This window comes from Ranitomeya imitator, chromosome 3, assembly GCF_032444005.1.
Source record: "Ranitomeya imitator isolate aRanImi1 chromosome 3, aRanImi1.pri, whole genome shotgun sequence".
Lineage (NCBI taxonomy): Eukaryota > Metazoa > Chordata > Amphibia > Anura > Dendrobatidae > Ranitomeya > Ranitomeya imitator.
In genome coordinates, this window is record NC_091284.1 from 503217513 (window position 1) to 503227588 (window position 10076).

Consider the following 10076-nt stretch of genomic DNA (forward strand, 5'->3'; position numbering starts at 1 on the left):
GATGTTTCGCACCAGCAGTTCGCCCCCGGATGTATCGCCCCCGGATATTTCGCACCCAGCAGTTCACCCCCGGATGTTTCGCCCCCAGTAGTTCGCCCCTGGATGTTTCAACTCCAGATGCTTCGTCCCCAAGCAGTTCGCCCCCGGATGTTTCCCCCCAGCAGTTCGCCCCCCGGATGTTTTGCCTCCAGCAGTTCGCCCCCAGATGTTTCGCCCCCAGCAGTTCGCCCACGGATGTTTCACCCTCAGATGTTTTGCCCCAGCAGTTCATCCCTGGATGTTTTGCCTCTAGCAATTTGCTCCTGGATCTTTCGCATCCGGGAAAGACCTGCCTGAACTGAACATTGGCAGGTTTGCTTATCACTAATAATACACCATATGAGTCTAAGATATATAATTCTGATCAAATTAGTTTTTTATTTTAAAACTTTGTTTTCTAGATGAGTCATTTTACAAACAGACAGGAAAATAGTAGGATTTCATTAGTTACTAAGGAGGTCATGCCCCCTTGGTAGCAGAACGGATCCTGGCTCCCTATGATACATTCAGGGCTGCTTGTTCACAGCCCTATGCAAAGCTCCCTTTCACCCTCCACTCATGTGCTCTTTCCTGGACAAGAGGAGGGCTCCCCCTGCCTGTGTAAAGCCATTACAGGATGGAACACATAGGGGGGCTTTGCAGAGGGCTGTAAACCAGCAGCCCTTTATACATCATAGGGAATATATTGTTAGTTGCATGCTCCTGTGCAGCCACACCCTCTAGAATCCATCCACAAGTACTTCTACTAAGGAGAAACAACCTCCTTAGCAACCACTGAAATCCTGCAGCACATGGAGCTTTAACTTGGATGAGACTTTTCACACAGAAGTGAAGCTGCTGGAAGGTCTCCTTTGGAAATGAATATCATGGGCACAGGTACTATAACATAACATATTTTTTGTAGAGTTAAGCTTTAACTGTATGTATCAAAACTGTTTAAACAAGAAACATAAAAAGGTATAGAGGGGGAGGATTAGAGAAAAAGAGAAAACACAAATTACAGGTTATAATGCTTGAATTATTTTACAGCTAAGAACACTGCTCTCAAAACATACAATATGTGACCATGAACTAAAATTCAAAGCTGTAGGCAATGCCTCTCAGATAATCCATCAAGCTTCTATTATTGAAATCTTGGACGATACGTTTAACCCTTGCTGAAATTGCAGCATACTTTTTGTTTCTTGCAGCAATGGGATTTCCTGCTATTATCTGAATAATTTCAAAACTATGGAGCTCTTGCTGATGTTTCAGACAGTTAATGAACCGGTATATATTTTGGAAAAGAGTACCACATGTTTCTCGAAAGCTACGGTGCCATCCTTCGACATCATTATTTGTTCGCTGTTGATCATTCACTGTTCGCTCATACACATTCCAGAATTGAATTGGAAACAAAGGTGCTTGACGTCCTCTGCGATTCATTCGACCGATATAGCTGTCTTCAAAATAGTTAGCAATAGGTATTGCTTCTTGTGGAAAGTCAGGATCTTCCACCAACTTTTCAAATGATTGCACAACATTCTCTGGTGGTAGAAAGGCCAGGGCAGGTATCATGCGTATCCAACGGGCAAATTCATGGTCACCTTTGGTATTGCATCTTGAGTCCTTCATTTTGAACTTTACGCCAAACCGACTGTGATAAGTGGAAAAAGCAACCAGTCTTCACAAGGTTGGGGAACTCACTTTCAAATGCCTGTATTGCAGCTAGTTCAAAATCCAACATCAGGTTGTCTGGCTGCAGTCCAGGCTGCAAGTTCTTCAGCTCTTGCAGCAACCTCTGGTATGTAGAACGGCTCTTGTCTGTCACAAAGGTGTACACTAGTGGAACAACAAGGCCGCTGTGGACTACATGGATTGTGTAAAGTTGCTTAAACAAGGCTGGTGTAGTGAAAAACATGCCATCAGCAAACCAATCTTTACTTTGTGCCAGTAGATGGAGATTGTCTCTTGTTCCAAATATCAACATACGGCTGTGTCCATTTCCTAATTTAAAATGAAAGTATTAACAGAGGAAATAACAGAAAAAGTGTAACAAGCAGCAGACAGAGAATTTTGGGATAAATTCACAAAAAAAAATATCCTAATCAGAAGCCTCTGTTCATATCTCCCATTAAAAACTCACATTTTGCTCCAGATTTTCGGATTTCATAATAAAAAACCTGAAGCAAAATCTAGTGTGAAGGGGCCAACCAATAGTTTTTTACAACATATATTGTCCCAGTGGAAAATGATATATTTTTGTTTAAAATTACTTCCAAACTTGAAATAGGTCACATTTTTAGGGTACCTTTAGACCCTTCAACTAGATGGCCGTTCAGCACAGCCGATCGCCGCCATGCTGAACAGCTGTCTAGTTGACAGCCGCATCCAGACACGGCGTGCGGCTAGACGTCTGAATGAACGACTGGGAGGGCCGCCCGCCTGAATGAGGTGTTCCATTCAAGCGGATGGGTGCGCTAGTCGTCGGGTGGGCAGGGCGGACGTTCGTGACTATGCTGTCTCATTGAGAGGATTGTGCAGGATGCAAAAAACGCCAGTAAAATCACCAGTGTGCTTTTGGCCTAAGGCATAACTGAATGGTCCATTAGGCTGGGGTCATATGCAGCATTAATGTGTAAATCCCATCCACATGCGGATGAAAAAATTTTGTTTACAAAAAAAAACATGCAGTGCAACATGTCAATGTATGTTGCCATTATACAAAGAAAATTCCAGCCATTTAGATAACAGGCTGAAATCCTGCACTAAAACCTGCACCTAAATCCATAGAGTTAAGTGAAGATTTTGATACAGAATTAGGGTACCACAATAGTGGCCACAATTGCAGGCACAAATAGATTCCTGTGGGATCTGCAGTTGCTACCGCAATTACAGCCGCTGCTGAGATGCCGCTCCGCAATCCCCTTCCATCAGAGGGCACGAGGCCTCAGGCTTTATCCAGACAAGCTGGATTTACAGGCGTATTCCGTGCTGCGTTTCCTGAATGAAACCCGCCCTTTCATGTCTATGGTGCGGGTTACGGGCAGATTCCGGCTGGGGCCAGAAAACGCCCCACCAGAAAATAGCTTTAAAGCTATTTTCCGGCGGATCCCATGCTTAACTTGCCCATTCAAGGGAATGGGCAAAAGGGAAACCTCCTGAAAAATGCCTGCAAACCAATGGAAAAACGCTCGGTTTAGGCAATAGCAAGGCATGGCCACGCCCATAGCAGAGCTTGGCCACGTCCCCTATTTGCAGAAGCGTTTTGCCAAAGCGCTTAAAAAGTGCTTGCAAGCAGCAGGCAAAATGCCTCTGCAAATCATGGCGTATCTCTCACCTGAGCTCCGGAGTTCAGCCCGACCTGTCCACGGATCTGCAGGACTGAACTACGAGAGCCGAGGAATCAGCCGGCGATGGCAGTTCAGCCTGTTCATGCCCCAGACAGGCGAGGCTGAACTCAGGGGCAGCATCCAGGACAGGTATGGCCAGTACAATGCTGCATATTTGGAATTAGTGCTGGCCGATCCGATCACTGAAGATCGTAATTTATTACGATTTTCAGGCTGATCGTTATTTTAAATTACGATCCGATTTGTAGCCAGATCATGATGATGATCATAATTAGAAATCGGAATCCTCCGTAATCTGAAAACACTGTCCGGGCATACATGACCGAACAGTGTGCGTATACAGGTCCTTCTCAAAAAATTAGCATATAGTGTTAAATTTCATTATTTACCATAATGTAATGATTACAATTAAACTTTCATATATTATAGATTCATTATCCACCAACTGAAATTTGTCAGGTCTTTTATTGTTTTAATACTGATGATTTTGGCATACAACTCCTGATAACCCAAAAAACCTGTCTCAATAAATTAGCATATCAAGAAAAGGTTCTCTAAACGACCTATTACCCTAATCTTCTGAATCAACTAATTAACTCTAAACACATGCAAAAGATACCTGAGGCTTTTATAAACTCCCTGCCTGGTTCATTACTCAAAACCCCCATCATGGGTAAGACTAGGGACCTGACAGATGTCAAGAAGGCCATCATTGACACCCTCAAGCAAGAGGGTAAGACCCAGAAAGAAATTTCTCAACAAATAGGCTGTTCCCAGAGTGCTGTATCAAGGCACCTCAATGGTAAGTCTGTTGGAAGGAAACAATGTGGCAGAAAACGCTGTACAACGAGAAGAGGAGACCGGACCCTGAGGAAGATTGTGGAGAAGGACCGATTCCAGACCTTGGGGAACCTGAGGAAGCAGTGGACTGAGTCTGGTGTGGAAACATCCAGAGCCACCGTGCACAGGCGTGTGCAGGAAATGGGCTACAGGTGCCGCATTCCCCAGGTAAAGCCACTTTTGAGCTACAGAGAAGCAGCACTGGACTGTTGCTAAGTGGTCCCAAGTACTTTTTTCTGATGAAAGCAAATTTTGCATGTCATTCGGAAATCAAGGTGCCAGAGTCTGGAGGAAGACTGGGGAGAAGGAAATGCCAAAATGCCTGAAGTCCAGTGTCAAGTACCCACAGTCAGTGATGGTGTGGGGTGCCATGTCAGCTGCTGGTGTTGGTCCACTGTGTTTCATCAAGGGCAGGGTCAATGCAGCTAGCTATCAGGAGATTTTGGAGCACTTCATGCTTCCATCGGCTGAAATGCTTTATGGAGATGAAGATTTCATTTTTCAGCACGACCTGGCACCTGCTCACAGTGCCAAAACCACTGGTAAATGGTTTACTGACCATGGTATTACTGTGCTCAATTGGCCTGCCAACTCTCCTGACCTGAACCCCATAGAGAATCTGTGGGATATTGTGAAGAGAAAGTTGAGAGACGCAAGACCCAACACTCTGGATGAGCTTAAGGCCGCTATTGAAGCATCCTGGGCCTCCATAACCTCTCAGCAGTGTCACAGGCTGATTGCCTCCATGCCACGCCGCATTGAAGCAGTCATTTCTGCCAAAGGATTCCCGACCAAGTATTGAGTGCATAACTGAACATTATTATTTGTTGGTTTTTTTGTTTGTTATTAAAAAACACTTTTATTTGATTGGATGGGTGAAATATGCTAATTTATTGAGACAGGTTTTTTGGGTTATCAGGAGTTGTATGCCAAAATCATCAGTATTAAAACAATAAAAGACCTGACAAATTTCAGTTGGTGGATAATGAATCTATAACATATGAAAGTTTAATTGTAATCATTACATTATGGTAAATAATGAAATTTAACACTATATGCTAATTTTTTGAGAAGGACCTGTATATATATATATATATATATATATATATATATATACGTATATATATATATATATACGCACACACTGTATGGGCGTACAGCATGTGTGCATATTTAGCTTTAGTAATTGGCACCAGGCTGCGCTGTTAAAAAATAAACAAACCCAGTTACTCACCTCTTTCTCCAGTGTCCAGTACTGGCTCCGGCTCCTAGCCCAGCAGTGCAGGGAATCCCGAAATCCGGGCGGCGCATCGCCGCCTCTGTGCCTGCCGTACTATAACTACAATGGAGAGTGATCCCAGGACTGCTCACTAGACAGTCCTGGGAAAACACCACATCACGTCACAGAACAGCCCGGCACATGTGCAGAGGTGGTGATGCACAAACCAGAAAGCATAGCGTTGGGATTTCGGAATTCCCTGCACTGCCGGAGAAAGCGCTGGACACCGGAGAGAGTTGAATAACTGGGTTTGTTTATTTTTTAACAGCGCAGCTTGGAGCCATCATACAGTACAGACCAAAAGTTTGGACACACCTTCTCATTTAAAGACTTTTCTGTATTTTCATGACTATGACAATTGTACAATCACACTGAAGGCATCAAAGCTATGAATTAACACATGTGGAATTATATACTTAACAAAAAAAAAGTGTGAAACAACTGTAAATTTGTCTTATATTCTAGGTTCTTCAAAGTAGCCACCTCTTGCTTTGATGACTGCTTTGCACACTCTGGGCATTCTCTTGATGAGCTTCAAGAGATCGTCACCGGGAATGGCCTTCCAATAATCTTGAAGGAGTTCCCAGAGATGCTCAGCACTTGTTGGCCCTTTTGCCTTCACTCTGCGGTCCAGCTAACCCCAAGCCATCTCGATTGGGTTCAGGTCTAGTGACTGTGGAGGCCAGGTCATCTGGCATAGCACCCCATCACTCTCCTTCTTAGTCAAATAGCCCTTACACAGCCTGGAGGTGTGTTTGGGGTCATTGTCCTGTTGAAAAATAAATGATGGTCCATCTAAACGCAAACCGGATGGAATAGCATGCCACTGCAAGATGCTGTGGTAGCCATCCTGGTTCAGTATGCCATCAATTTTGAATAAATCCCCAACAGTGTCACCAGCAAAGCACCCCCACACCATCACACCTCCTCGTCCATGCTTCACGGTGGGAACCAGGCATGTAGAGTCCATCCGTTCACCTTTTCTGCGTCGCACAAAGACACGGTGGTTAGAACCAAAGATCTCAAATTTTGACTCATCAGACCAAAGCACAGATTTCCACTGGTCTAATGTCCATTCCTTGTGTTCTTTAGCCAAAACAAGTGTCTTCTGCTTGTTGCCTGTCCTTAGAAGTGGTTTCCTAGCAGCTATTTTACCATGAAGGCCTGCTGCACAAAGTCTCCTCTTAACAGTTGTTGTAGAGATGTGTCTGCTGCTAGAACTGTATATATAAAGAAAAACCTTGCACTCAACTTTATGCTCTTAGTGAATTTTAATGTAGTACCCAAAAAACGTTTCGGTCCAACACACCGGACCTTCATCAGTTACTACAGAAAGTGACAAAATAAATAAATAAACTAAAGTCATACATGAAAGAAAAATCAAATAACAGAAAAAAAGTATATACAAAAACCTATAACGGTTGACGCATCGGAGCTGAAGTAGTGAGACTGGTCTCAGAGAGAAGAGTAGGTTTTGGACAAAATGTCCAGCAGAGAGACTTATATCTAATATCTGGCACTAACGTGGAGAATAGGAGTGAGAGGGAACTATATCATAACGTACCGTACTATGTGAGGAGATATGAGGAGAGACAAAAACCGTGTCTCTGGGCACACAGAAAGAGCAGCGTCTGGGACAAAAAGAAAAGTGGTAACTTGACAAAAGCTGTTAGTGACGACGCATAGGAGTGCCCCATGTATCTTGTGAAATGCCATACCTGAGATGAAGACAGGCAAGAGTTAACATCCACTGCGGGGAGATAAAGGATGTAAGTGAGGCAGAGCCCTGTTAAAGGCTAGATGGTGTGAGATAGGAGATGAAACATGATGCCGGTGTATTTACCTTAAACAGAGGAGGGGGTGGTGTGTGCCATGCATAGACGCGGAGTCCTCTGCTCGTCTGAAGTGCTGGGGAACAAGCAGCTTTGAAATAGGAAAGGGGCGTGTATCTGGTAATGCTGGGCAGCGAATGAGAGAGCGCACAGGGTGGGCGGAAGTGACGTTGCCCCGAGGTCTAAGAGCTGTGTGTGTCTCTCCTAAGCGTGCTTATCCTGCGGATGTGACGTCGCAAAATGTGCAACATCCGTGTGATTTATGTGATGGAGCAATTAGTTCCAAATGGCACAGGGTTAGGTACGAATGTAAAACTGAGTGGAGGACTTAATAAAGAGGTGGAGTATGAAGTAGGACAATGAAAGAAAAAAGTATGCTATTACAGTTAACAGGCATATAACAGATCCGGACACATGAGGACATAGCAGGTGCAGGTGAACTATGTCCCGTGAGGCGGAATTCAGTGGAGAGCGTGACCAAGTGGAGTGTATATAACTTCAATAGAGGCGACTCTATAATAGAGAGAAAAGAGGTTAGGTACAGAAGTATACACTGGATACACGCAAGATGGACATTGTAATGATGAAATGGAGGTACCGCCATACCGTAACATACTGGTAACGGACGTTTGGACAACGGAGCATATAATGCATACATACATGATATAAGATGTTATCAGAAAAATAATAAAATAACAAATAAATAAATGAATAAACGCTCCGCCCAACCATTACTTAATGGATTCACAAATACCCTAGATAGGCCCTGTGGTTCCGTGAACAGATGTTTAATAATCCTATGAGCAGAATCCAATGTAACATAGCATTTCATATAGCACTTAAAATAGTATTCAGAACGTGGACTAGATTATAAAATAAGTAACGTTAAATAGGTATAAGGTGGTGCAAGAGGGGGGACTATGTTAGCCTGGCAACGGCTTATTTTATAGGAAAGATGCCAGGTCATAATCCCTGTTAAGGCCTTTTGGGTGTAGGGTCTCCAGATTATGGATACAAAAAGCCTCCCTGCGCTTCAAACGAGCATTCCTGTTCCCTCCACGTCTTAAAGGGGGTATATGTTCGATAACCTGGAACTTAAGCTGCGAAATGTTATCACCTTGGGTGGTGAAATGTAAGGGAATAGGTAATAACAGATTCTTACAGCGTATGGTGGATTTGTGCTTTGAAATGCGATCGCGTATGGGTTGCGTAGTTTCGCCCACATACAGCAGACCGCACGGGCACTTGATTAGGTACACTACCCATGAAGTATCGCAGGTAAAAAAATCGGGAATGCAAAATACTTTGCCTGAATGTGGGTGGTGAAAAGAAGTACCTTTGAGGACGTTGTGACATTGGGAGCAATGGAGACATGGGAAAGTCCCAGTTCGAGGATTATGTAGGAACCGTTGACGTGGTGTTGATTTGTTGGTACCAATGTCTGCTTTTACCAGTGAGTCCCTGAGGTTGGGGGCTCGTCGGAAACAGGGAAGAAACGGTTCACGAAATTCCGGGATGTCCGGATGGCCACTTGCTAGAAGGTGCCAATGTCTACGGATGGATTTGTGCAAGACATAGGCGAAAGGGTGAAATGAATGGACAAACGGAATCCGGTTAGTAGATCTATTCGGTCTAGGTTGTGGAGGTACAGTAGCATTTTGGAGTATAGTGGAGGGGTAGCCACGTTGAATAAATTTGGAGGTCATTTCTTGTAGCCGAAGAGGACGGAGATCTGTGTCTGACACTAGTGCCAGATATTAGATATAAGTCTCTCTGCTGGACATTTTGTCCAAAACCTACTCTTCTCTCTGAGACCAGTCTCACTACTTCAGCTCCGATGCGTCAACCGTTATAGCCTGGTTTTTGTATATACTTTTTTCTGTTATTTGATTTTTCTTTCATGTATGACTTTAGTTTATTTATTTATTTTGTCACTTTCTGTAGTAACTGATGAAGGTCCGGTGTGTTGGACCGAAACGTTTTTTGGGTACTACATTAAAATTCACTAAGAGCATAAAGTTGAGATGAAAGTCAGATTTAGAGAAAGGGGTTACCCAGAGAGGTTGCTGACATCTACTTTGGACAGAGTAAAAAATGAGAGGATAGAAGGGGTTGTTAAAAAACCGCCCTCCCAGAGACAGGAGATTGGGAAAAGATTTACTTTTTGCTTTAAATATAGCAACATGGACCAGCAAATTAGGTTAGCTATTAAAAAGAACTAGCATCTGTTAGAGAGAGATAAGGAGTTAGCCAACGTAGCAGCAAGAGGCCCCTTAATAGCCAATAGAAGAAGTGCAAGATTAAGAGATAGATTGGTAAGAAACCGCGTCACTAAATCAAATACTAATTGGCTAAATGGGATGTCCCCTAAAGGCAATTTTAGGTGCGGCCATTGCTCGTGCTGTCAGCAGCACCTTACAGAGCGGTTTCTCCGTATAGGTGCAGTGTCACACACGGTTAATGATTTCATCACATGTAAAACTGATCATGTAGTGTATATTGTATTCTGTCCTTGCAAGCGATATTATATCGGCAAAACTATCCGCCCGATGTATGTCCGTTTTCGAGAGCATTGCAGGTCAGTAGCATCAGGAAAAGGTGTCCCGCGATTCATTTCCCATGTGAGGGAGAAACACGGTGGTAGGACTGAATGTCTTACCTTTGCTGGCATCGAAAAGGTGAATTTGCCTGCCCAAGGTGGTGATTTGGACAATCTGCTCTTGAGATGTGAAGCCAGGTGGATCCTGTGCTGTA

The 10076-nt window shown here is 43.7% G+C and overlaps 1 long non-coding RNA gene across 1 annotated transcript; it reads right to left on the bottom strand.

The window, feature by feature from the left end:
- Positions 1-390: 390 nt before the first annotated feature.
- Positions 391-7414, bottom strand: LOC138672180 (uncharacterized). The gene is made up of 2 exons (XR_011319625.1): positions 7334-7414; positions 391-2025 (listed from the first exon to the last, which is right to left on the bottom strand). It is a non-coding gene; the product is annotated as an uncharacterized lncRNA (long non-coding RNA).
- Between the last annotated feature and the right edge of the window lie 2662 nt (positions 7415-10076).